General features: G+C 41.4%; 1 protein-coding gene and 1 long non-coding RNA gene across 9 annotated transcripts in view; one reads left to right on the top strand and one right to left on the bottom strand.

The window, feature by feature from the left end:
- DAGLA (diacylglycerol lipase alpha) overlaps positions 1 to 26,785 on the bottom strand; it is a 97,789-nt gene that overhangs the window by 48,193 nt on the left and 22,811 nt on the right. The window contains exons 1-2 of one of the 8 annotated variants that reach the window (XM_060276978.2): positions 24,486 to 24,615; positions 20,784 to 20,995 (exon numbers count right to left, since the gene is read on the bottom strand). The exons of 4 other annotated variants lie outside the window; for them this stretch is intronic. The gene's annotated coding sequence lies outside the window, so the exon portion shown is untranslated. Of the gene's footprint in view, positions 1 to 20,783; positions 20,996 to 24,485; positions 24,617 to 26,785 lie in introns of those variants that run through there. 3 more of the 8 variants (XM_088665266.1, XM_035123552.3, XM_088665270.1) reach the window with 3 other exon arrangements.
- LOC148687574 (uncharacterized) lies at positions 20,871 to 24,841 on the top strand. The gene is made up of 2 exons (XR_015948757.1): positions 20,871 to 21,089; positions 24,531 to 24,841. It is a non-coding gene; the product is annotated as an uncharacterized LOC148687574 (long non-coding RNA).

Here is a 26,785-nt window from a genome sequence, read left to right as displayed (position 1 = left end):
TCCCCACCACCTTGCCCCCACCCGGCATGTGAGTGCTCACCCGTCAGTGGCAGGGGCTGGGGGAGCACAGAGTAAGTCCTCTGCACTCGCCCCATCCCCACCACTGAAGGGTGGCCGTTCAAGCGCCATGCAGTGACAGGGCATGGAACCCTCCGTGCCCTGCTCCCACCCAGCCACTTGGGTTGCGGAACGGATCAGGTCCGCAACCCGAGGTACCACTGTACTGATTCACAATGACAAAAACAATAACAAACATCCATTCCCAAACCACATGTCCTGTTTTAAAATTACCAAAAAATGTGAATCTAAAACTCATAAAATGACATGTCCACCTTGCAATTTGCCTGCCGTGAGCAGCAGTTGAGTGAGAGATGTAGAGTGCACATGTACCGTGTTTCTCATATTATAAGACACGTCTTATATTTATTCTTTCCTCAAAAAAACACACTATGGCTTATTTTCAAGGGATGTCTTATTTTTTTCCTCCTCCTCCTGCCACGGCCAGCATTGCTGCTGCGCCTATCACTATGTCTTATTTTCAGGGTATGGCTTATATTCCTTGAATGCTTAAAAATCCTGCTATGGCTTATTTTATGGGTATGTCTTAAAATATGAGAAACAGGGTATATGTTTGTGTGAAAGAGAATATGGTCATTATGTGAGGGGGAGTTTGTTGAATAGGTGCATGTGGAAGGAAGATCAGGTGGTATTTGTGTATCTGTGAGAGGAGAAAGAATATTGTGGCAGCAAGATGTGAGAATGTGTGAAACACAGCTTATAGTGTGGGTGGATGAGCATACATTGAGGGAAGAGGAGGGAAAAGGATATAAATGACACCTTTGTACAATATAATCTAACTCCCTTGAGTTGGTGGGCTCTCTTCCTTCAGTCAATAACCTAGAGATTCTGAAGAAAGAAGCAGTCAGAGCCAGAAATATGTTAAACCTTCAACTCAATCACCAACTTCAAAATAAACAAGAGAGATTTGTGACACCTTAGGTTTTAACACATTTATTATGGCATAAGATTCCATGGACCAGAGTCAACTTCATTAGATGCATGAGGTTTTATCCTAAGACCTAAGCTGTCAGGTACGTATATAGAAAAAAATGTAAACAGTTAGGTCAGAGGGAAATGAAATGCAAAAAAGGCTATGACAATTACGTTAAAGCTTAAAGGTATGTAAAATAAGTACAGTGATCATTGACAAAGCAGTGCTGATGATAATGCAAACAACCTGTCATAAGTTAACATGTGTAATGGAATAAAAATGGTCAAAGCCTATACTTTTTACATTTCATTTCCCAATGACCTCATTATAGATTTTTTTCCTCTACATCCATGTGTTAACACCTGCCAACTTATCACTTCAAACATTTGATGAAGTAGACTCTTGTTTTGCTCAAGTTTCTGAAAATTGTTATAGCTTCACCCAAGCCCTATAGGGCTTCCCCTTCATTGGGACAGTTTTTGAGTGCAATGGGTGACTGCATCCAAACTCAACTTTTTATTTTTAAAAAGGACTTCGATCATGAGTAAGGACCAATAGAACATAGACAGGATGACTGATACAGTGAACGGATTCCCCCAAATATAAACAAGCACTATCTTTACAAATATACAGGTTTCATTCAGAATGCAGCATAGCAAGTTTTAGTCTTACAGGCTTTCCTTCCTCTTCTTTCCTTCTTTGTGCACAAGGGGAAGAGAATTAAAGCTTCTGTTTGAGGTTTGGAACAGAAGCAGGGAACGGGTTGTTTCCAAATAATAACTGGAAGCTGTCAATCTCCTCCTCTTGCGGGTGGAGGAAAGGGGGTATATGTGTAACATGTGAGCATGAGGTTTACCACAACACATTATCAGAGTGTGGCCACTTCTTTCATGCAAACCAACCAGGAAATGGAGCAGAGGCAAATCAGTGACAGGAGAAAAATTGTGAGTTACAAATAGAATCAGATGCTAATGCTACTTTCAGTGGTATCTTCACCGCAGTGCAGACAATGGCTGTGAGTCCTGGAAGACCTGCTCCCTGCCTTGCAGGCCTTTCCCCACCTTTCCTCAGAGGGTGGGGCTTTAACTCACTACAGGTACAGAAACTGACGCTGATGAACAGGCTCTTGGGCTGGGGCTTTTTGTTGGGGGGACCTGTTGCTGTTGGTTTTTTGTATCTTTATTTTAGATATTGTAGTTTATGTGGCAATTGTTCAGTTTGGTTGTGTATTTTTAATGTTTAATTTATTGTTTCTAACTATTTTTCTAACTATTTTTGTTATGTTGTAGTTGTGTATTTTTTCATGTTGTAAGTCGCCTTGACTTGCAGAAAGGTGGTATACAAATAGAATTATGTTTGTATGCATAGAGGCGTAGGTGGAGGCAGGCTTCTGGTTGAGGAACCATGCTCACAAGCATCTGCTGTGCTTGTGGTTCCTTCCCCTGCTCAGTTGCTATGGCTGTGTGCATCAAACTGTGTGGCAGTCCTGATGAACTGTTCAAGAGAGGGAGCTGAGCAAGGGGGTCTTTCCCCGCCCCAAACAGCAGAATAATGGTACCAGCAATTATATGACCAGAGGCTGCATATATGCAGCCAAGGCTGATGCACACATTTGTAGCCAAAGGGAAGAAGTGAGACCTGCATGACCCCTTGTGTACTTTGCATACTCCTCCAGTAACAGACCACAGAAAGCCAAACCAAAGTGTCCAAACCATTGCTCCACTGTGGTGCCAACAATTACACAAAGCTAGAGAGTGACAGCATGCTAGAGACATCTGTGGTTTTAAGTGATTTGCTCTCCTGATGCATTTGCCATTTCCACCCACAGATCAGACATTAAGCTGAATGTGACATATTTTAAGGCATAACAAACCGACAGCTCTGTCAACCCTGTGGTGGCTGGACCACCTGCTAACTAGAAATGGCCAGCCGTATTATTTTGATGCAGCAATAAGAGGGTTGTATAACACGTAAATACGATCAGACCAGTCCATGAATGTCCCTTTTCTTAATCATTTATTAGGACTCCCCTTTTCAGAAAATGGAAAACCACCCACAAAATAATTCAAGCTTCATGTTGCAAAGTGCTGGCAAAACTGTCCTGGAGTTTTAAAAATAACTTCATATACTCCACCTTAATGCTGTTATGCCACGCAGCCACTGTAAGTAGAGCCAAACTGGGCATGTTGGAGCCATGATTCACATATCTGCCTCATTCACAAAAAAGAGGGGCGTATGTAAGGTCTTGCTTTAACTTTAATGTACTTTAAGGAGAGAGAGCTACACTCCGGCATCCCAACACTCTATAGTCAGTTACTTCAGCCGCTCTTCTCTAATTGTGGAAGTGAGCTAGGAACAGAGAATAGTGACTTAAGGAAGTTGTAGGAAGAAAAAGATTCAGCACCCCTCACCAATGCAGTCCTTTCAAAGTTTTTATTTGTTTGACAAGAATAGTTGTATGAAGTTTTAAAATGCTAATTATGCAAAGCCCGATGAAGGATGGGGTGAGTAATAAGGAAGGGCAGAGAAAAACCAGTAGCTGAAATAAAGGGGGAGGGTAATTCCAACCTAATTAGGCAGCGTGGTCATTTCTGTAAGTGTCTACATGAGGTTAGTACTGAGGACAGAGAATTCACCTAAGAGTCCAAATGGATAGGGAGATGTCCAGCTGTTTTTTCCCCTTCAGTTTCACATGTAACACTAAACCATAAGCCATAAGGTACACAAGGTGTATACTAGCTGATGAATGCAGCCAGAGACTGCTTCGCTCCTTCCTTCATGCAAGGTGCAAGCAAACTGTGAAGGGGTTAGCTTAGTGCAATGTCTGAACCTGAAATTTATTATTTATTGTTTATTTATTGAATTTATATATGAATGTTGCACCCAAAGAAAACTCAATTGCTAGCCATTGTGGTACTGGCTAGGAGGACCATAAGAAGCTGCATTATAAACAAAGCAGACCATAAGTCCATTTAGCTGAGCACCATCAACACTTACTGACAGCAGCTTTCCAGAGTTCCAAGCAATAGTCTTTCCTATCCCTACTTGGAGAAACCAGGGATTGAAACTGGGACTTTCTGCATGAAAAACATGTCCTCTACTATCGTTGTTGTACTTTTCTTTGTCAGGATGCACTTTATGAAAAACAATAATTTCATAAGTGTGTCCACTTCTACAACCTGCTGGAAATTTGGAGGTACACAGGGTGTTTTTTTAACATAGCCTTGATAAACTGGAAATGTATTATTATAGTTTGTTTGTTTATTTAACAAGAAGCCCCTGGATCTCATTTTTACAAAAGGAATGTACATTTTGTGCCCCCTGCCCTCCACATTACAAGCTTGCCAGATAAGACACGTTTATGGCTGAACCTCCAATCTTTATCAGCCTGACTACAAATACTCCAGATGGCATGCACTTAGCATGCCCAATTCAAGCGGAAACCAGCAATTATAACATGTATAAAACATCATCAATCTTCAGGCTGCTATTTTAAAGCCTATGAATAGAGCTCTTTCTGTCTCAGAACGTGCATCTTCACAATCTGGAGATTGTTCTTCCTTGGAGGATGTGATGTCATCCTTAGAAAATGTCTTCAGCTTGCTGGGAAGGGCTTTCTAACCTATAGCTGATCTAAAAAATGAGCTTCTCTTTCAGAATCTTGGGCATCATCTTTGAAGAAATGTCACTGTGAAATTAGGTGGTGTGCTTTCTCAAATCAATTTCTTGCTCTGATTGCCCATGGCCATTAGACCATAGAGGAAGGATGAAGCTAAGTATCAGGAGTACTGGGTAATTGTTCTCCTGATGTGAATGGAAAATGGAAGCCTGAAACAGCTACAAAACAAAATGTCAGTGTGTTTACAATATGAGTGGAAAAAATATGGGCTCGCTCATATATTACTGCTGGAGCTTCCTTTGTGGGGAAATCCTGGACTGGGAAAACCTATTTCTAAAGTGGTATGTCCAAAGACATATGTCCAGAAGACCAAAAGAGGGAGGAGAATGGCAGGGTAGGAGACAGCCTCTGCCAACAGTACTGTATACTTGTAGAATACTTACAGAAAGAAGGCAGGAGAGGAGAACAAATGCCTGCCACTCAATCAGTGATGGGCCTGGAGAGAAAGGATAATAGTGGTAGTGGAGCAGAAAGTGAGTATAGCTTGTTTCCCACTTAGTTAACACTAGGAGCCACCAGGTAAGATGACACTAGGTAAGCTATTAACACACATCCTGAGAGCTCTTGAGTTGCAGCATCACATTCTCTAGATCTACTCAAATGTCTCCTCCATCCACGGTCACTTCAGAGGCAAAGGGAGGCTGAACCCTCCTTTCACCTCCACAACTGAGAGAGGAGAGTTGGGTTCACAGACAGTATGCTACTTTGGCACAGCTCAGTGCCCTCCTCCCAACACTTGCTTCAAGGGCAGGATGGTGGTTTCAGCCCTTTTACAAGAACTATGGGGGTGCTATTTGGCTAAGAAAAAGTTTTATCTGAGCCCTTGTCCAACAATTTAACTATTGTGGGTAAAAGGAATGAGAATCATTATTTGCCCCCCTTCCTTCCCCTCTCACTTCCTTTTAGATTCCTACCTGTATGGATTGTATAAGGAAATTTTGAAAATTCAAATCCAAGCCACAGGCCTCTTTATGTTTCTTACTTCCTCTTCAGAACTGATAATAAGCATAAATGGAGGCTGAAAAATGTCACTCACTGAAGTATAGCCCTGGTGATTTTAGTATTTCATTATCCTCTTACAATTTTGTACTCTTTGGTGATGGCCAAGGCAAGGTATTTTAGAGGTTCTATCTCATTCCTGAAAAAAACTAGAGTGCTTTCCTTGTCTATGACTGAACCTTCTGTCTAATTCCTGTCAAGTTCAAATTAAACTGAAAATACACCAGATGGCACTAAGCAACAAGCATTTTAAAATCCATCTTCTGTAAGAAGACGTCCCCAGACTTGCACACCCACCAATAATGCCTTGACTAACCTCCTCTGCAAATTACACAAGCCGAACAGAGTGCTATACTATCAATACCCTCAGCATATTTTTCAGAAATAACATAGATAAACATTCCCAGCAAGTGCACTTAATAGATCTGTTTGCCAATGGTGTTGCCTAAATTCTCAGCTGTGCTTGTGAGGAAACTTTTTCCAAAAAAAGAAGGAAAACAAACTATTAGGAGCTCTGGTTCCCTACCCCCTTCTTAAAGAACAAACAAAAATGCAGCCAGAGGTGGTGTGGGTAAGAGAAACACCCACCCACCCTGCTAAAACATTAGCAGCAAACCACTGCCAACAGCTCTCAGAGAACTAGTCAGAACATGCTTCTTAACTCCCAAAGCTATTTGAGAAATGAAAAATAAGCACATGGAGAGTAGTAATGCTTAAACTGAGTTCAAATCCAACGAGAGATGATGATTCAAGGAATATGGCAATTAATTCTAAAAAGAATGACTTTATCTTCAGTAGAAGTAGTACTGAGTCCAGAATTCGGTATTACTAAAAGTCTAATGATAATCAAACTCACTCTGTACTATTGTATGTTTTTAAAATGGCAACCTGAATCATAGTCTTACTGGAATAAGCATCCTACATAAAACTATTCCATCTGAAAACAATTCTCAAATAATATAACTTTAATGTATGTCAATAATGTGTTTATATAATATATAAACCAAGAGACTGAAATATATCTCAACTGCAGATAATATCCTTCTAAAGAAAACGTATGACTCCTTTAGAGTAGAAACTCCTATTGCCTGAGGAACATGAAATGATATAATCTGACTTCTTCTCCGTGTTAGTTTCTCTGTTTTTTGTTTGTTTGTTTGTTTTGGCACCAGCCAATCCTTGAATGGGCTTGCAAAAACTTTGGAGCATCTACAATCAGTCCTGTATGGTGGGACTCCAAAGTGCCCCATCACCTGATGTCGTAGTGAAGTCAAGGGATTGACAGGTGAACGAACCCACCACCTGCTAAATTTGGCCTGTGAGGGCTAGAGGTAGTAAAAAATCTGGCCTGCCAGCCAGATCCAGTTCACCACCTCTGCGGTAGACCTGCAACAAAGGAACACAACTCCCTTCATTCCTGACCATTGGCCATGTTTGGTGGTGGAAAGAGCTGAAACAACAACATCTGGAGGGCCACAGTTTCTTCACCCTGATTTAAAGTCTGAATGTAATTGACTATATCCTTTGTAGACCATTCCTGCAGATTTCTGTTGTTGTAGATATGAACCAACTTTCGTGCATATGAAGGTAACTCCTAAGCTACAATGTTTTCCATTTATAGGTGATAACATCATGTTACTTCCAACTTGGAATTTACCTGAGTACATTCCTCACTCCAAATGAATTTACACCTCCAAAATTCCTTACAGTTACAGTAAGCTCCAATGCATCACGGTTATATCTGAACTTAAATCTTCAATTGCTGTTCTCTTAAAAATAAACTAAGGTAAGCTTCCAGATAAAAGCAATTTTGTGTGATATCAATGCTAAAATCCTTACAAAGAGGTTCATGGGGGAAATATTAGACAATATACTTTATAGGTATGAAATACTACCGTATGTAGTTTCCTATGCACACACCACAATTATATGCCTGTTTGTTCATAAATAAGCAACACAAAATTCAAAAGGATTTACTCTGAATTGCATTGTACACTGGATAGCAGCCTTATGAGTCAATCCTAGCTATGTCTACTCAGAAGTAAGTCCTACTGAATTCAATAAAGCTTACTCCTAGATAAGTGAGGTCATGATTGCAGCTGTAAATCATTAAACTGTCGAAATTATTATGAAATCAGTTCCATTCTTTTCATGCTGGATTCTAGCTTAGTGAAACAAGCTTCTACTTCTAAGTGCATACTGCCACAAGGCAACATTTCTTGACATCAAAGAACTTGAAAATATCTCAATGGTAATCTATTATTACATGACATGTTCTGAAGGAGGACATCCATGCTATTGCCAGCACGTGCCACTTTCCAGTTACAACTGTTTCTACAACATATCTTCATTAACAACATCAATCCATTCATTTCTGGGTCTAGTCTTTTAGCTAAGCTACAGTTTGTGCAGCCACTATCATAGACAGGAATCTGAATTTATTTTTTCAATATTTTGTGAGGTGTCCTTTTAGTCCATCCTAAATTCTAGGTAACTTTATTTTTTAAAGTCAGTTTTCTTTCAGCCCGCCACTAATGTAGCCTGCATAGAATCACCACAGAATTCTAGGGAACATTACTTTTTAAAGTCAGTTTTCTTTCAGCCCGCCACTAATGTAGCCTGCATAGAATCACCACAGAATATTCTCCATAGAGCATTAAGGAAACAGTGTTTAAATGCCAAAGTATCCAACACTGTATCAAGGAAAGGACATGTGCTGTGCACCCCTATGAGAATGCACATCTATGAACATCTGCACATAGACATGGGAGGTTTTCACAAAACTCTGAATGCTTTCATGCAGTATCGTTTGTCTCTGATGCAAACAAAAGAATTTACATTGGGTCTATTTTCAAGGGAAACAAGAAGTCATTTGATATTCTCAAAGGATTGAGGTACAGAATTGTTGTTTCAACCTGTCATTGTTTTGCTTGATCTACAATGCGTGTCTTCCTTTCATCATCATCATCATCATCATCAAAGATAAGGGGGGGAAAAGTGAAATCTAGTATTGTCTAACCATATATATTAATGATTCATATCTAGTGCAGTTAGCAGTATGGGGTGGTTTCATTCTTCAGATTAGCAAACAGGTTTTTCCACACTTAAACTTTTAAGCCATCAATGTGATTTCACGTCATTGTTTGGCCCAAGGACATGAAGCAAAACTAAGAACAAAGGAAATACTTTGGCTTAAATTACAGGCCCTGGAGAATAAAGTTTTGTCTCACAAAGCAGCCAGAAAAATATTTACTGGATACTGCAATCCAATTTTTTACTTTGCACTCTATCTTGGAGACTAGGTACAGACCCAACAAGTGAGACAATGCAAGCAGTATTCTTATTTCAGCATTAAGAATGCTCTCGCAAGAGGGAAGAAGGTATACCTAGAGGCCACTTTCTTTCCTAGGCCCAAGCTCTTCACAGAAACAGGCAGCAGAGATACATGAGGTTTTTTTGTTTGTTTGAACTATACAGGCTGCCTTTTCAGTTCCAGTCCCAATTTAAAGTGTTGATTTATAACCTAAAAAGCCCTAAACAGCTTGGAGCCAGCATCTCTAAAGACACATGGTACTGTCCTCTAGGTTATATAACTGCCTCTCTATGGAAGTTAGTATGAATGTGACTGCCTGCTTTTACAGGGATGGGGACGGGTGGGTGGGAATGCTCTTTTCCATAGATCTTTTCATTATTTTTAATGTTGATTTAGACTAAATTTAAAGCTAAATTAACTAGTATTAGGCACTTACAGTAATCATATTCTTACTGTTTATGCAGATTTTATTGCATTTTCTAATTTTTGCAGACAATTTGGTTTATTTAAGATACAGGATAATTTTTTTAGATGAAATAAACTACCTTCACAATCTTAGCCTACTGTTACCGGCTTTCTTCCACTCTGTCATGCTCATAGTTTATATATTTTGCAAGATAGAAAAAAGAAGTAGATCAGTAATATCATGGACAAGCTGAAAACACAGAAGCAAGGAGGAAATGTCAAGATGCGGATTCTTTTTCTATGCATGCAAAATAAGCTTAATGTCTGCAAGTCTGTGTCACATTTAAATCACACATGCAGCAACCCAGAGCTAAATGGCTTCTCTCTTTGCACACAGACTCTCTAATGACTACACTCCCAAACACCCAGCATATACGCCTCCTACTCAACACCCACACACAGTACATTGTGCACAAATGTACAGCAAGCACATAATCTGCATGCACTTACCTTCTGCATAAGCCCATGTAACAGGGTCCTCAATGTAACTGTGACTTGTCTTTCTATCACACAGAATGTGCTTTTCAAATCACCCCTTATGTTCTCTACACAAGGAAGATTGCTGGAGAAAATTAGAAGCTGTTTCTAGTCTAATTATTTAATTAGATAACCCAATTTTTAAAAATATCTTTCAATTCCCAGATCCTCTCTCGTTATATAGTTCAGAGCACTGTAATACTCTGCAGCAGCCAGTGGAATATATTTTTTCCAAACCTCTTTATCTCTTACACCAAAGTCAAGAATCGACAACTGCCCTAAATCTTTGCTGCACACTGTCTCTGCTTGGCTTCCTTTATCAACTGCAGGCACCCATGAATTTTGGCTGAATATGAAAGCCAATAACTGTTTGTAGTCAGTGACCAGAGAGAAGCTCTCTTACTTCCTGTTCTACAGAGGTAAAGTATTATGAGTAACAGGACTATATTTTATTTATTATATTTTTAATTAAATTTCAATACTGCCCTTCATTCAAAGATCACAGGGCAGTTTACAATATAAAAACACAAAAATACATAATATAGTAACAACAATCCCCCCATAAAGTTTTAAAGGCCATAGATTGTTTAATTGGACAAAGGCCTGTGAGAAGAGGGATATTTTTGACTGGCACCTAAATATTGTGGGATGGAACACTGGGGCAGACAAGTCACAACAGTTCCTAGAGTGTCCACTAACAGGAACTCACCTGGAGAGACACCTGACTACAGGTCAGTTCCTGTTCCCTCAGACATGCAAATGAGTTGGATTAGATAAGCCCTAGCCTGCAATCACTCTCTCTCTTAGCTACTTCCTCCTTCGATGGGAACACATCTTCAGAGAATCTCCAGTTAGCATGGTTCTCACTCTAGGCCTGCAGCCAAGAGTGAGACCAAATGGAGTCTTACTTTACTAAGTAGTCTCTAGATATATAAGTACTTGTAACTTTTCTAAGCAAGCCTGCCTTTCTGAGATTATGCTGTAACTCAGGATGAAACTGTAAGTAAACTCTATCTTATTTTATAAACACTGTGTTGTGTATTTCTTTTAAGAGGGACAAAGGGGACCTTTGCCAGGAAGTGTAATATTGAACTATAAAGTGTAATATTGTTATAGAGATTCTAGCGAATCTAACGCACATGCTTTGCTGCGCACAAAAGGGGAATGTCACTCTGCTGATATTGGAAGCTTGCTAACACAAGCTTGGATAGGATCTATCTAATAATATATCCTAATCCACATCCCTAACATTCCCATAAAGGGTTATTACGGCCCAGGACTGCGTATTTTTGTGTATTTTTTGAAGGATTGCTTTGGATTGTGATTTTGAACTGAGTAGGATTTTTTCAGTTAGAACTTCCTGGTAAGCACATGGTCTATTGTTATCCAGTGTGCCTAGGGGATTAGCTACCCCTCCCCTCCCTCAGAGTTTACAGCACTGAGAACTCAGAGGCAGTGAAGATTATTTTGCATTTTGAGATATTTTTAGAGATTTTGATTTTGGAATTTTTGGCAAATTTTTGAATTTTGAGAAATTTTTAGAATTTTGAGATTCCAAGATGGCTTTTGCAGATTTTGATAGTGGAGTTAAGCCAGGATTCATGGCTCTAGATGATGACAATTATGTATTTTGGAAACAACGCCTGATAGCATTTTTAGATGCAAGGAATGTTTTGGATGCCATTGAAAATCCTATGCCTACTGGCACAACAGCAGAGGATTTAGCCAAGATAGCAACTTGGAAACGCATGAACAGCGAGGCCAGATACATAATTTTGAGTGGACTTCGCAACAGGCATCTAACATCAGTTAATAGCAAAGATGATGCAGCTAAAATCTTAAAAGATATTGAGCGCAGGTATGGAGCATCTACTAAGAACTCCTACAGGAATTTGATGAGCAAATTAACTGCGCTGAGGATGAATTCAAGAGAAGAATTCACTGACCATATCAGCAAATTTAGTGAAATTGTTCAGAGGATTGATCTTACTCCTAAAGCCCTTGATGAAGAAACAAAGGTTTCATTTTTGATAGCATCTCTAGGACCAAGCTTCAGTTCATTCAAGAGTTGCATGGATCACAAAAGGGACCTGACTTTTGAAGAACTGATTGATCATTTGAGAGAGGAATGCAGAGATTACCTTGATTCTTCAGAAAGGAATACAGGGAGAAAGGACACTAATTATGCTTCCAAGCATTTTCAAAGGTCCAGACAAACGCCAAAGGAAATAATTTGCTTTAACTGCAATTTAAAAGGGCACATGGCGAAGGAATGCCGGGCACCTAGGAATAAATCCCGCCCCTTTCCACCAAAAGGCGAAAAGAAGGGGGGTCGTGGGCGTGCAATGATATTGCAAGAAAGAAATGTAGCTTTCCAGAGCTGTGAAGGAAAGCGCAATAAGTGGCTTCTGGACAGTGCAGCAAGCAGCCACTTCTGTTATAAAAGGGAATATTTCAATGAAATAGACAATAATAAACAGTCTGAAATTGAAATTGCTGATGGAAATGTTATAAAGTCAATAGGTGCAGGATCTTTGAACTTGAATTTCAAAGTGAACAATGAGTCTTTTGATACTACAGTGAGTAATGTTAAGTATGCACCAAAGCTGAACTGTAATCTAATAAGTGTGTCTAGCTTGGACAAGAAAGGTTTTGAAATTATATTTAAAAATGGACAATGCAATGTGATAAAAGATGGTGAAGTGTTTATTCAAGCCAAACTAATCAATGATGTGTATGAGATTGATATTTCAGAGAATGAGTCTGCAAGGGTCGCACAACCCAGCAGAAAGGATCAACCAGATCTGGAACTCTGGCACAAAAGGCTTGGACACAGGGATACCAACCTTATCCTGAAAATGCAGAAGGAAAATCTGGTAAAAGGTCTACAGGTAAAGAATTGCAGTACACCAATGCCAAACTGTACAACTTGCATAACTGAAAAGGCAGTCAAGCCTTCCTTCCCACGTTGTACAGAGAAGAGAAGCACAAAAGTCATGGACACTGTTCATACTGACCTATGTGGTCCGCTGAATGTACCTTCCCTAGGAAACAATAAGTACATTCTGATATTTATAGATGACTTCTCAAGATATTGTGTTGGATATTTTCTAGAGGAAAAGAGTCAGACACCGGAATTGTTCAAACTGTACTTAAACATGGTGAAGAACAAATTCCAGAGAGCTCCTTCCACCTTAATTTCGGATAATGGTGGAGAGTTTTGCTCACGGCAGATGAAGGCCATCATGGCACAAGAAGGCATAGCACATGTAACTACAGTTGCTTACACGCCTCAACAGAACTCCATTGCTGAGAGAAAGTTTAGGTCTATTATGGAGATGACAAGGTGCATGTTAAAAGAGGCCAACTTGTCACAGAAGCTATGGGGTGAAGCGGCGAATACGGCGATTTATTTGCAAAACAGATTGCCTACAAAGGGTGCAGAACGCACACCATTTGAACTTTGGCACGGGAGAGTCCCAAGTCTGCAGCACATACGTGTGTTTGGAAGTGTCTGTTATTACCACGTGCCCAAAGAGCGCAGACACAAGCTTGACTCCAGAGCAAAAGCAGGTATTCTGGTTGGATATGCTCCTGGAGGAAAGGGATATAGAGTTCTAGATCCAAAGAGTGGCAGAGTAGACCCATACCATGTGGTTCATTTTGATGAACTAGGAAAGTTTGATACAAAGAACACTGTTATTGACTGTTCTAGAGAGTCACCAGATGAAGAGTTTATAAGTTTTCCTTTAGCACAAGGAACTAATATACCTTCTAGTGTCACAACACCCCCTACAGGCGACACCCCAGAAGACGCAGAGGTCCAGACCCCTGGCGGCACCAGAGACGAAGAGGAGGAGCTGTACGTGGACATGCCAGCGTTGGAGGAGGATGAGGATGCTGATGCGGTTGCACAACCAGAGGTCAGATGCTCATCCAGAACCAACAAGGGCGTTCCGCCACTACGACTGTCCTACTTTGCAGGGTCAGCGTCTCCACCAGAACCTTCCACTTGGGAAGAGGTAGAGCAGATGCCAGCCACCGAAGCCAGTCTCTGGAGGAAAGCCGCGCAGGAGGAGATTGACGCACTGCACAAGAACAAGACCTGGACACTCACAAAATTACCTGCTGGTAAGAAAGCAATTGGGAGCAAATGGGTGTTCAAGGTTAAAAGGGGTTCAGAAGGGGAGGTGCAACGTTACAAAGCAAGACTAGTGGCACAAGGTTTTTCACAGCAATATGGCCACGACTATGACCAAGTCTTTGCACCGACAGTGAGATACAGTAGCGTAAGATTACTTTTAAGCATCGCAGCATCTAAAGGGATGGAGGTGAAACACATCGATATAGCTACTGCGTTTTTGCATGGGGAAATTTCTGAAGAAATTTACATGAAGCAGCCTAAAGGTTTTATAAAGCCAAATGAGGCACATTTGGTTTGCAAGCTTCAAAAGGGACTGTATGGTTTAAAACAAGCAGCCAGAGCCTGGAACTTGAAATTGCATGGAATGCTGGTGAAACTTGGGTACAAGCAAGGTGAAGCTGACAAGTGTTTGTACACTAAGCAGAGTAATGGACAATTTTCTTATATTCTTGCCTTCGTTGACGACCTTTTAATCGCAACGTCAAATGACAGGGATTATAAAAATGTAGTCCAGCACCTCAACAAGGAAGTGCAAGTGAAAGAATTAGGACCAGTTGAGTATTACCTTGGGATTCAAGTGGAAAGAGAACAGGATGGTTCATTTCTACTTAATCAAAAGCAAAAGATAATTGAACTGTTGGAGAGTATGCAATTGCAGGATGCAAAACCCGTCGACACCCCGATGGCTACAGACTTCTTAAAGAACCAAGAGGATTCGAAGCTGCTGCCAAACAACACAGAGTATCGTTCAGCAATTGGTAAACTTTTGTATTTAGTTACCACATGCAGACCTGATTTAGCCAATGCAGTAGGGATTCTCAGCAGGAAAGTGAGTAGTCCCACTGAGCATGATTGGGTTGGTGTGAAGAGGGTGGTTCGATATCTTAAGGGTACAATGGATTGTAAATTAAAGTTACCAGCTGTCAGTGACCCTAAGCTCATTGGGTACACTGATGCTGACTGGGCGGGTGATAATTCTGATTATAAATCCACAAGCGGGCATGTCTTTATGTATGGGGGCGGAGCTATTACATGGGGCAGTTATAAACAGAAATGTATAGCTTTATCGTCTACAGAATCGGAATATGTTGCGGCTACAGAAGCGTGCAGAGAGATTTCCTGGCTGGACCAACTCCTAACAGACTTTGGCGTGGAGAGAAAGGAACCTATAAGCCTGCTGGAGGACAACCAAAGCTGTCTAAAGCTGGCGCAGAGTGAGAAGTTCCTAGCACGCTCAAAACACATTGGGGTCAGGTACCACTACGTTCGCCAGATGATACAAGATGGACTTGTCGAACTGTCATACTGCTGCACTTCAGAGATGACAGCAGACATCCTAACAAAACCCCTGCCAAGACAGAGTTTCCAGAACCTGCGTGTCAAGCTGGGACTCTTGGGTGGTTGAATAAAGTTGCTTATGTTTTGTTTTGTATGTAATGAATGTTGTGAATTGCCTGAGAAGGGGTTTGTGGGATGGAACACTGGGGCAGACAAGTCACAACAGTTCCTAGAGTGTCCACTAACAGGAACTCACCTGGAGAGACACCTGACTACAGGTCAGTTCCTGTTCCCTCAGACATGCAAATGAGTTGGATTAGATAAGCCCTAGCCTGCAATCACTCTCTCTCTTAGCTACTTCCTCCTTCGAAGGGAACACATCTTCAGAGAATCTCCAGTTAGCATGGTTCTCACTCTAGGCCTGCAGCCAAGAGTGAGACCAAATGGAGTCTTACTTTACTAAGTAGTCTCTAGATATATAAGTACTTGTAACTTTTCTAAGCAAGCCTGCCTTTCTGAGATTATGCTGTAACTCAGGATGAAACTGTAAGTAAACTCTATCTTATTTTATAAACACTGTGTTGTGTATTTCTTTTAAGAGGGACAAAGGGGACCTTTGCCAGGAAGTGTAATATTGAACTATAAAGTGTAATATTGTTATAGAGATTCTAGCGAATCTAACGCACATGCTTTGCTGCGCACAAAAGGGGAATGTCACTCTGCTGATATTGGAAGCTTGCTAACACAAGCTTGGATAGGATCTATCTAATAATATATCCTAATCCACATCCCTAACATTCCCATAAATATATGCAATGAAGGCACCAGATGAGCCTCTCTGGGGAGAGCACTCCCAAAGCAGGGAGCCACCACAGAAAATGCCCATTCTCATGTTGCTGCCCTCTGGACCTCTTGTGGAGGAAGCACACAAAGAAGGGCCTCAGAAGATGGTTGCAGAGTCCAGGAGAAATAATGAGGGGTACCAATCCAATCCATGGTGCTGATGCTATTTTGTAGTTCAAGGCATAGCCCGGGACCATTTTGATAAAGTCACCGTCTGTCTCCTTGCTGCTTTAAAAAATGTGGTACAGTACTCCTGTGGCTAAGTACTCTAGAGATTCAGTCACTAAGCTTAAACACCAGACGTAGTATCAGTGCAGCCCTAAGGCCATGGTTGCATCAGTGCAAGGATTTTCCTTGCACAACCTCCTCTCCCTCTCTTCTCCCTCCATGCACCCCCTAAATCTGTTCTGAGGGTTCCCCAACCTAAGGTTTGGGGGTAGCATGGGTTGCTACTGGGTGAGGAAAAAGTCAAAAGTCAAGTCTCTGTATGCACCTAAAGAAGCTTTTGGGATCATTCTAGCTTATGGCCAACTTGCCCTTGTTCTCCTTCAATATAAATGAAGAATCCCAAAGCAACCCCAACAAGATAAACATCATTTTGTAAGGATTTTGTGACACTGGAATTAATGAAGCAAGGGAGGGGGAAGGGAAGAATGGCTAGCTGTCTCATCCAAGAGCAGGCAAGAGTAAAGAAAATAACTGCCGGATCAGAAAAGGAAGATTAAGCAACACACCTATTGTAAGAGATTAAGGTAAATGTATAAAGCACCTGCTTTTGGTGACAACCAATTGGTCACGGGTTTCATTGATGCCAACTTTCACAACTACACATTATGTTTTAGAGATTGCAAAGGTTGTTGTAGTGAACTATGAATTTCCAGAGCATGTATTACATTTCCTTTCATAAGTAGACTACTTTTGGGAAAGCAACCAATATTAATGTATGAAATGTTTCTAAGAGCAATGGGGATGAATCCCAAATACAGTGAAGCATGTTATACAAATTGGCTTTCAAAGCAAAAATTGCTTCCCAACAATTTGAAAGCTTCAAAATTTCTCACAGATGTCTTTCTTCCTTCTTCTTACAGTGCTCCTTCTCTTGGTCACAGCTGTGTTGTGCCAAAAAAAAAAAGCTGTATTAGCATGCAGAACCCTACTTTGATTCAGGAGACAGTCGTGCTAACTGGCCAAAGTAGAAGCCTTGCTGAGAGAGAAAATAAGAAAGCTAGTGGAATGGAGCTATCAATAATTCACTGAGAGTCCATGGATATCTGCTGACAACAGCCTTAAAAACATTCTAGGCACTTGGAGAAGGAAGAAATTCCCAAAAAGGTACCTAGAAGAGTGTATATCTGTTCCGGAAGGACAAAAGAGAAGAAAACACAACACATCCACGTGGAAAGAAACCATATTCAGGGATAACAGAACATATTAATTGTGGGTGTATTTCAACTTCTGAATAAGAAAATAGTTATCTATTACATTCGTTATGTGAAAATTAGCTTCATGTAAACCAAATTCTGGCTGCTGAGAAGTTTGAAGTCTCCCCCAGAGAAAGCTAGACAGATCAAGCAGCTGCCACCATCTCTCGCTTTCCATTGTTTATCTATGCTTATCATAACTCTTCTTTAGCAGCTAATTGTCCCTACTCCTCTCCCTTCTAACTCCTAAGGAAATTTAGATAGGCATAGATAAAGAAGTAGAGAATGGCAGTCAGCTTTCACTGACTTTCTCCAGGGAATGCTTCAGTATGTACTTTTGTAACCTCAGAAAATATTTAATAAAAAACCATTTAAAAAAGAAATCTCAAGCCTAACTTGCATATGGTATATGACTACTTGTAAAACGCTAAGTGTAACATTTTGCTAGCATCTTAAGCACAAAAATAACCTCAATACGAAGCAAAGCTAACCAGGCGGGCTATTTCCAGTGTGTCCAATGGAAATAACTTCACAAAAATCCTAAAGATGGCAGTTGCTTCACACATGCAAGCCAGACACTATTTTTCTCCCTCTGACTGTGTCAAGATAAGTGAGATTCTAGGGAAATGTTGCTATTAACCATAAGTAAATCACCTGCTGGATGGCAGTATATGTGGACAGGTTGCACACATGAATCAGTCTAAAAAGGAAGAGTAACATAAAAAATTAAGTAGGTACAACAAAGGCCTTAACTTTCCCCTTGATTGTAAGAACAAATCAACAACTCTGAATAATATTCTATGGATTCTTCGGTCACAAAACTAACAGAAATCGACATCCGTGGAATGTACATTACACAAGACATCTGGGATAACGCCTTCTCCCCACTACTACATTGCAAAATCAATTTGCCTTTTTGCATAATTTATACTTGGCAGCATTTTGGATGTTATTGTGCAGCAATTCTTCACAATGTCAGGAGTTCGGTACTCTGCAGCCACTGGTCACAATGGCAAACATTCAGTGAACAGGTATCTTCTGTCATAGTGCATTAGCCAATTTCAAGCTAGCTCAGTGGGGGTTGGGGGGGGGCTTGCCCCTGCTGCTCTTTTTTAAATGGTGAAACACAATGCTAATCAAAGAACAATTGAATGTTGTGTGCAAATGAATTAACATCCATCCATCCATAAATAAGACCATAAGAAGAGCCTTGCTGGATCAGGACAAACAGGAATTTGCAGTTAAACATAAAGTGGGAGTGAAGGGATATGTAAATGAATGCAAGCGTGCAGATCATAAATCAGTCTTTTAATTTATTTTTAATAGAGAGGTTTTGCACAAGAGCTGACCTACAAAATCTCTCTCTCTCTCTCTCTGTGTGTGTGTGTTTAATGTATGAACAGGAATCGACAACTATAAAACATGAACTCTGCCAGCACTTCACTGCACCTGCCCAATGTACAGGTAAGTGGAAGGTTCTGCCAGTGATACCCTTGCCAGTAGCAGTCTCGTGGACAGGGTTCTTTAGGGGCAGAGCTGGGCTGGCAAAGGATCCACTGGATCCTAACCTGGTTCAACTCCCGTTAATGAGACTGATCCTGGACTCTCTATGTGCCAGCTTGAAATCGATGCAGCAGAAATTGGAAGTGGCACTGCCACCCTCAACCTTTTGCCCTGGACAGCACAAGTGGCAGGGCTACAGATGTGGTGGTTGCTACACCACCCCATTCAGCCCCACTGCTCCTGCCAGAAATTAGGCTTTCTCCCCAAGTCCACCAAATCCAAAGCCATCATGGGTTTCAAGGATCCTTCAAAGCAGTAATTTTAACCAAGTTGATCATAAAAGACAAGAGCACATTTTACATGGTACAAGGAGTTCAGCACAAAATGATACAGGTAATGGTGCCAGCAGTTGTTCTTGGGACATAGTGACTTTAACAATGCACATTTGTAACTTAAGTCCTGCAGTAAGTTCAAGTTGTTCACATATTTCCGTCATGGTATATTAATCATTTATACATTCTACCAGTGATTCTCTATAATCTATATAATCTATACAAAATTGTGAAAATATTGAGTATATGAGGTTTTGCTTCAGTGGAAATGATATTCAGGTCACTTGCAGCCCCATTTCACATTTTATTTTACATCATCTCTTGATTACATGCTGTTGGAACTCCTTTTCTGATTATTTTATTTCTGGCAAGCTGCTTTTAAAAATCAAATCTTCAGCACAATGGTTCCATAACCACAAGGTCCTCTGTTAGCAAAGGCTCTACTATCAGCCCATGTAAGATAATGCCTAAATAATGTTTTATAAACATGCCCAAACTTAAGTACCTCAGTTGTGGCTCAAATCTAATGGGAACCAGAATCAAGGACTGTTAAGTTATCTTTTTCAACTTCTACAGTCCTGGCAAGTGCAGCTACTCTAAACAGCATAAAATAGTACAGGATGGGCAATACAACTTGACCACGTGTCCTTCAGTTTCTTAAAAATGCAAGTAACCCAATACACTTCTACTCACATTCTGTTGTAGTTCTATTCTCCAGATCACAATCCTAACTAGCCCTCATTATACAGAAAAATCGAATAGGCCTTAAAACTAATCAGGGCATCCTTAACAGAAGAATAAATATCCTGGCCATTTCATAGATAGAAATATATCAGGGTGACAATAATCAAGTTGCATCTTGCGTGGACAAAAGTCCTTTAGTCAGCTACAAATATGAGCAATCTAATTCAAAAATCTAATTTTTGAATTATGCTAAAAACAAAAGATATTCCTTAATTATTTCCTCTGATAAAGAAAGGAAGCAGAAAATCTGTAAACAAATGAAGAATAAACAATATTTTCTCAAAAGTGAAAGCATCCCACGCTACCTACCAATGAGGCCAAGGAACTAGACTAGAGGGCATTCCATGAGTCATCAGTGCTGCCAACTGACCTCAGAGGGACCACTATCCACTAGTGCAAAGCACTAGATCCCAGCTTACTTCCTTCTTATAGCAACTTCACACATTACCAAATTCCTAGATAGAAGACAGATTTAAAGTAAACTCTCACGTAAAGCTACCTATAGACAACAACATACTACACATGCATTTTCCACTGAACAAACATTTACTAGATGTACATGTACAGTCAGTTGCAGCTTCCTAGCAAGTGTACCTCAAGCAAGAATCCAGGGAGTAGACTTGTCAAATGCTATGTTTGCATAGAGATTTTGGTTGTAGCATGGAAATGCCCTCTGTGCAGGAGTCGGATTGTACGTGGAGCAAGCAGCCCTTAGTCAACAGTAAGATATCTAATGAATGACAGTGCTTTGGATCCAGGACAATCTTCTCCCAGGACAGAGTAAACAGCAAAGGAAGGCTGTCTTCCTTCGAGGAGAGAAAAGACCAAGAGAAAGGACTGAGGGGACAGAACATATGCATCATGCACAAAAGACGTGCACACACCACTAAATTATTTAAGGTAACTATATTTTATACTTTTTTCATCCTGTTTCTTCATTACTTGGTATAATTAACATATTAATTGCCTAACTTAAAATTCTGATCTGTTTATTCAGTGTTAGCTACCTGAGTTCTCCTCCAACTAGTACATTTACCTGTTGTCTAATTCTCCATTTTTTCAATTTCATAAAAGCTCTTCTGATTCTGGAGAAGTTGACTAGAGTATGCCTGAGTCAGCGCTGTAGCCCAGGCAGACAAGTGAGTGGGAGATGTAAAATATTTTTTAAACAAAAACTCTATCACACACATAGAGCTTATCAAAATTGCAGCCACATATTCTGGTTTCTGATGGGTAAATTTCCACTACAACTCTACTACTGTACAGAAATCAGAGCTCATAATTCATCACTGGTAGAATAAATAAGATATAGTTGTTTTCAAGGATATGAATTCCTTTATCAAGGAAGATTTCTTTCAGCTTGTGGCCCCTCTAATCTTCAGTATAGGGTAGTGTAGAAGAACACAAATCAAGAAAACTCTGCAATTCATTCTAGAAAGTTGTCTTAAGAGTCAGAAATAGAACCATGCAGACAAAATACTACCAGCCCTCTCACTGCTGCAGTAGTTTACATTTTGGCCATGCTAAAAGCTCTGTTGTTAAAAGAGAAGTGTCTGTACATGTCCAGCATCAAGCCATCAAAAAGGAGCCACTGAAATCAATAAAACAGGAACCGAAGAGACCCTTGAAACTCATTGTTCACTATCCTTACAGCAAATACCTCAAGTGATCAGGAGACTAGATCAGATATTCACAAATATCATCCCACAAACTTTTTGCCCTACTAAAGACTTGAGATTTCCAGCATATTAAGTATCCAGATAATCAATTACTTAACCTTTCTTTCATAAGTCCAACATCCCAGGGGGAGACACTGCAAACTACTGCAAACCTTTTACCAATATATAAAATAGCTCAAATAAGACTCTTTCTTTGATAGAGCTGTAGTGGATTCAGAGTGGATTCAGCCTTATACCTCAGTGAGCCATGCCACACCTTTATACACCACCACATTATACCTCTGCAGAGGTTCAGTATTCTCAATACAAGGTTGTGCCTGAAGCATAGCTGCCAAGTTTTCCCTTTTCTCGCGAGGAAGCCTATTCAGCATAAGGGAAAATCCCTTTTAAAAAGGGATAACTTGGCAGCTATGGCCTGAAGAGCAGTACCTGGGGCACTATTCATTTGGTACCTTGCCTTTTGTTTGGATTTGCTCCTTGCTCAAGGCAAGCTAAGCAAGTCTCAAGACATCCTGACAACACAGCAAGAGATGCTGCTAAAAGCAGGATGGAGGGATGAAAAGGGGGAAATATGGTCATCTATTGGGGGGGGGGGAATCTGTGCCAGTATACAAGGCTAACATCAGGGGTAGCCAACATGTTGTAGGACTACAGTTCCCATCAGCCCCAGTCATGTTAGTTACCCCTGGCTTACATGATAACATACAAACATTGGAGTCTTAGGGCAGGCATCCCCAAACTGCGGCCCTACAGATGTTTTTGCCTACAACTCCCATGATCCCTAGCTAACAGGACAATGGTCAGGGAAGATGGTAATTGTAGTCCAAAACATCTGGAGGGCCAAAGTTTGCGGATGCCTGGTCTTAGGGCATTCCATATAGTAGTACAATTATGTCTGCAGTCAGCCAAGGTCTTCCAGAACTACTAGAAAGAGGGAGCTCCTGCATAACTGCCTCTGTTTCTCCCTCACATACACTCAAACTCCATCCCATCTATTATACTCCATCCCATCTATTCCTCAGATCAGAGCCTGAGGGCACCCAACTCTTTAAATGATAGGCCTTCTCCCACTACAGTGCTACAGTAAACTTTTCCTTTATATGACAGGTAGAGGCAGGGCCGGCGCGTCCATATAAGCGAGCTAGGCAACCGCCTAGAGCGCTGTCGTGGAGGGGGCGCTGCCAGCCTGCCCGCCGCTTTCCCTCCTGCTGCTGGCTGCAGAGGCGCTTCCCTGCAATGCCCTGCAGAGGGCGCAGGGCCGCGCCGCATGACGGGGAGGCAGGGGAAACTGAGTGTGTGCGCGCCCAGCGCAGCAGCGACAGCGCCGGCCGGCCAAGCACCATGAGCCAGCCAGCCAGCCAGGCGGCCACCGCCAACGCGCCTCAGAGCCTGCATGGCCTAAGGCTGAGTGGCGTCGGGAGGCCTGCAGGCCCTTCCGCACCGCCGGGGCGACGGACAGCGTCGGGAGCGCTGCTGGCCCCTTCTGCGCGACCGGAGCGTCGTGGGCTGCATGGCCCAAGGCTGAGCGGCGGCAGGAGGCCCGCGGGCCCTTCTGCGCCGCCGGGGCAATGGACAGCGGCGGGAGCGCTGCTGGCCCCTTTTGCGCCGCGAGCGAGTTGGCGGCTGATTGACCACTGAGTTTGGCGCCACTGAGTTTGGCGCCCCTTCCGCGCCCCTGATGGCCAGGTAAAGAGACTGCTTTTTACCCCTTCCCCTCACCAACAACCAAGGAACTCTCTTTTTATTTTTTTTTTATTTTTTATTTTTTCTATTTTTATTTTTTCTATTTTCTATTTTTATTTTTTCTATTTTCTATTTTTATTTTTTCAATTTTTATTTTTTCAATTTTTATTTTTTCTATTTTTTCATTTTATTTTTTATTCCACTTTTATTTTTTCTTTAAAAAGTCAACAACCCTGGGAAATGGGGGGGCGGGCACCAGAAGGTGATCTCGCCTAGGGCGCAAAAAAACCTAGCTCCGGCCCTGGGCAGGGCTTTGGTGTCTTTGACAACAATATGTCAAGGAGAATTTCAGCAGTCCCCACCCTGCCCCCAACCTGAGGATGCAGCAATGGAAAAAGCAGAATCTGCTGAATTTCTGTCTTCAATGTATCTGGCAAAGGCACAGAGCCTCTATCAAGGGAACAAACCTAATGGGAGGTGAGAGGGGATTTGTTCACTGTCATTGTTTGCTTTTAATCAGGTTTGTCTGCTTGTCTGTGGTAAGAATTGCTTTCAGACAAATAGTTATCATTCCCCCCCTTTTAAACCACAAGTGATTAGCAAGGTAGGTGTGGGGAGGTGGGCTAATAAAAAATAAACCACTGCAGGCTAGCAACCTTAGTGGTCAGTGCTACTTTTAGCCATTCTTGAGGGTATGTTTTACAGGTTGTTTTAAGTGGTGAATTGGAAGCTTTAATATACCAGGCACTATTTCCAAGAAAAGGCTTCTGTCTCAAGTAAAAGGGGTCCCAATCCTTTAGAATGTTGTCAGTGAATGTTCAGTGCTTGGGGGGCGGGGGGAGAGAGCTACTAATGACAAAGTTTGACCAAGTTTGAGACAGAGGAAACACCATGTCATTGTAAGCCCTGCATAAAGAGTGCATGGTTTTCTTACCATTCATTTTGTTTGTTTAAAAATATTCCCTCCGTCTGTTTTCAGAATTTGACTTTGTATCAAAATTCACCATTTAAAAAGGATCCAGAATTCTCCAGTGCGGCACCTTCCCTGGGAATACTTAAGACCTCTGTGACCTGAGGGAAGCCAGAAGCCAGGATACCTATGTCAAGAAAAACACATATGTTTTCATCAACAGCCTGAGAGAGCTGTTACGGCAGCATGTATCCCACCACCCCTGGAAATCTATTTGTTTCATAAACTTAACATTGTAACTAACCTTGGGTGCCTTGGCAAAAAGGCGGTATATAAATGTAATAAATACACAAATAATAAAATTGACATGTTACAATATGTTACATATTGATGGTGCAACAGATCTCATTTGTTAGATCTCCAGAAATGATCACACCACTGTTTATTTTATTTTTTAAATGCATTTGTGATTAAGGAAGCTACATGGGATTTTCCCTTTTAACACCCTCCCCACAGTGCAGGAAAAATATCTAAATGGCCTGAAGTGAGGGCCAAACCAGACATGACATCCGGAGATTGGCAATTGGATCACCTCAGTATTCTTCTTTGGTTTTTAAACTTAAAAGTAAAGCAGCCATCCTGTCCATTTCTGCCATTTTCCTACCGTAAGTTAAATTCCCACCTCTGAAGTCCCATAGGGCACAGAAATCTCCAGTGTAAAATACAAATTATAGCAAAAGTGTTCAGCAAATACTATGTAGTCAGGTACAAGACACTTGAGCAAATGCTTCTAGCTTCATCCCAGGCTATGGCAAACAATGTAATGGGGGAGAGAGAGAGAAACACTTTCTGGAATGGTTTTAATAATCAGCCACAGGGTAATTTGAGGTGTTTCTTTCTGAGGGTGGAAATTTTGTGTTTTACATAGCTATAAACATCTGTTTGCAGTCGCTGCTGCTGCTGCTGCTGCTGCTGCTGCTGCTATTCCTACTACTGGTACTACCCACTAAACAACTCTTAATATTCCCACTCAAATCTTAGGATAAGAAGAAGTTGTGTTCTTCCAGCTTCTGGAAGCTGAACCAAACAAGCTGTAGTAAGTGCAGCCCAGTGCACTACATGTTTGCTTCTACATGTTTATTTCTCACAAAAATAAATGGGACATGGCACAACTGACTTTAGTCCAATTCATTTAAAGGGTCTTTTAAAACGTATTGAAATTAGGCCTATTTCTCATTAAGGTATCTCTGTCTGGGGCGTATCTCTTCTCAAATTTCATGACTGAATGCTTCTCTGCACAATGCTAGATGTCAGAGGGAAAGTCTAGCCTTCTTACTGACAAGCTAGCGTTCTATGAACAGCACTGTTTTGGCTACTGAGAAATATTCAGTCATGTAAGCCCCTATCTGAAACGTGATGTACTACAGCAGGAGTGAGAAGTGTTTGGTCTGTCAGGAGGTCCAATCCCCCCCCCCCAAACCATGCCCACCTGTCAATCAGCTGGCATCACTGGGTGGCATCAGCTGAGGTGGGTGAGTGAGTTGCTACTTTGCCACTGAAGCAGACTCCTTCCCCCAACTTTCAGGTCAACTTTGACAGGTGGTTGGGAGGGACTGCTCGTGTATCAGTGACCTGACATCATCAAGACACCAGATAATTGACAGGTAGGTGGCCCCACCCACATGTCAAAGGGGTGATGGGGGAATTAAGATCTAGTCCGTTGGGCCAAAAAGATTCTCCATCCCCTTTTGACAGCCACAGGTTTACAACCTCTGTAAGTACTAGACCTTATTCTTGACTTTGCCTAAGATATTAAGATCTAAATAGAGAATAAATGCAAAAGGAAAAATGAAAAACTTATTAAATATGAAATCAGTGAAGTGAGCTAAACTGAATGAAATCAGAACTCCTGTCTAAAGAATGCTTAATCCTTGTGGTTTTCAAACTCAACAGGGTAGATACCATCAGCAAGGAAAGTAGTCGCTGTCTACCAGCTAAAGAAGGGGGACGCAGGTGGCGCTGTGGGTTAAACCACAGAGCCTAGAGCTTGCCGATCAGAAGGTCGGCGGTTCGAATCCCTGTGACGGGGTGAGCTCCCGTTGCTCGGTCCCAGCTCCTGCCAACCTAGCAGTTCGAAAGCACGTCAAAGTGCAAGTAGATAAATAGGTACCGCTAAACGGCGTTTCCGTGTGCTGCTCTGGTTCCCAGAAGCAGCTTTGTCATGCTGGCCACATGACCTGGAAGCTGTACGCCGGCTCCCTCGGCCAATAATGCGAGATGAGCGCCGCAACCCCAGAGTCGGTCACGACTGGACCTAATGGTCA

Source organism: Zootoca vivipara, chromosome 1 (genome assembly GCF_965207765.1).
Source record: "Zootoca vivipara chromosome 1, rZooViv2.hap1.1, whole genome shotgun sequence".
Classification (NCBI taxonomy): domain Eukaryota; kingdom Metazoa; phylum Chordata; class Lepidosauria; order Squamata; family Lacertidae; genus Zootoca; species Zootoca vivipara.
Note: the sequence above shows the minus strand (reverse complement) of the source record. Positions and strands in the feature narration are given on the sequence as shown.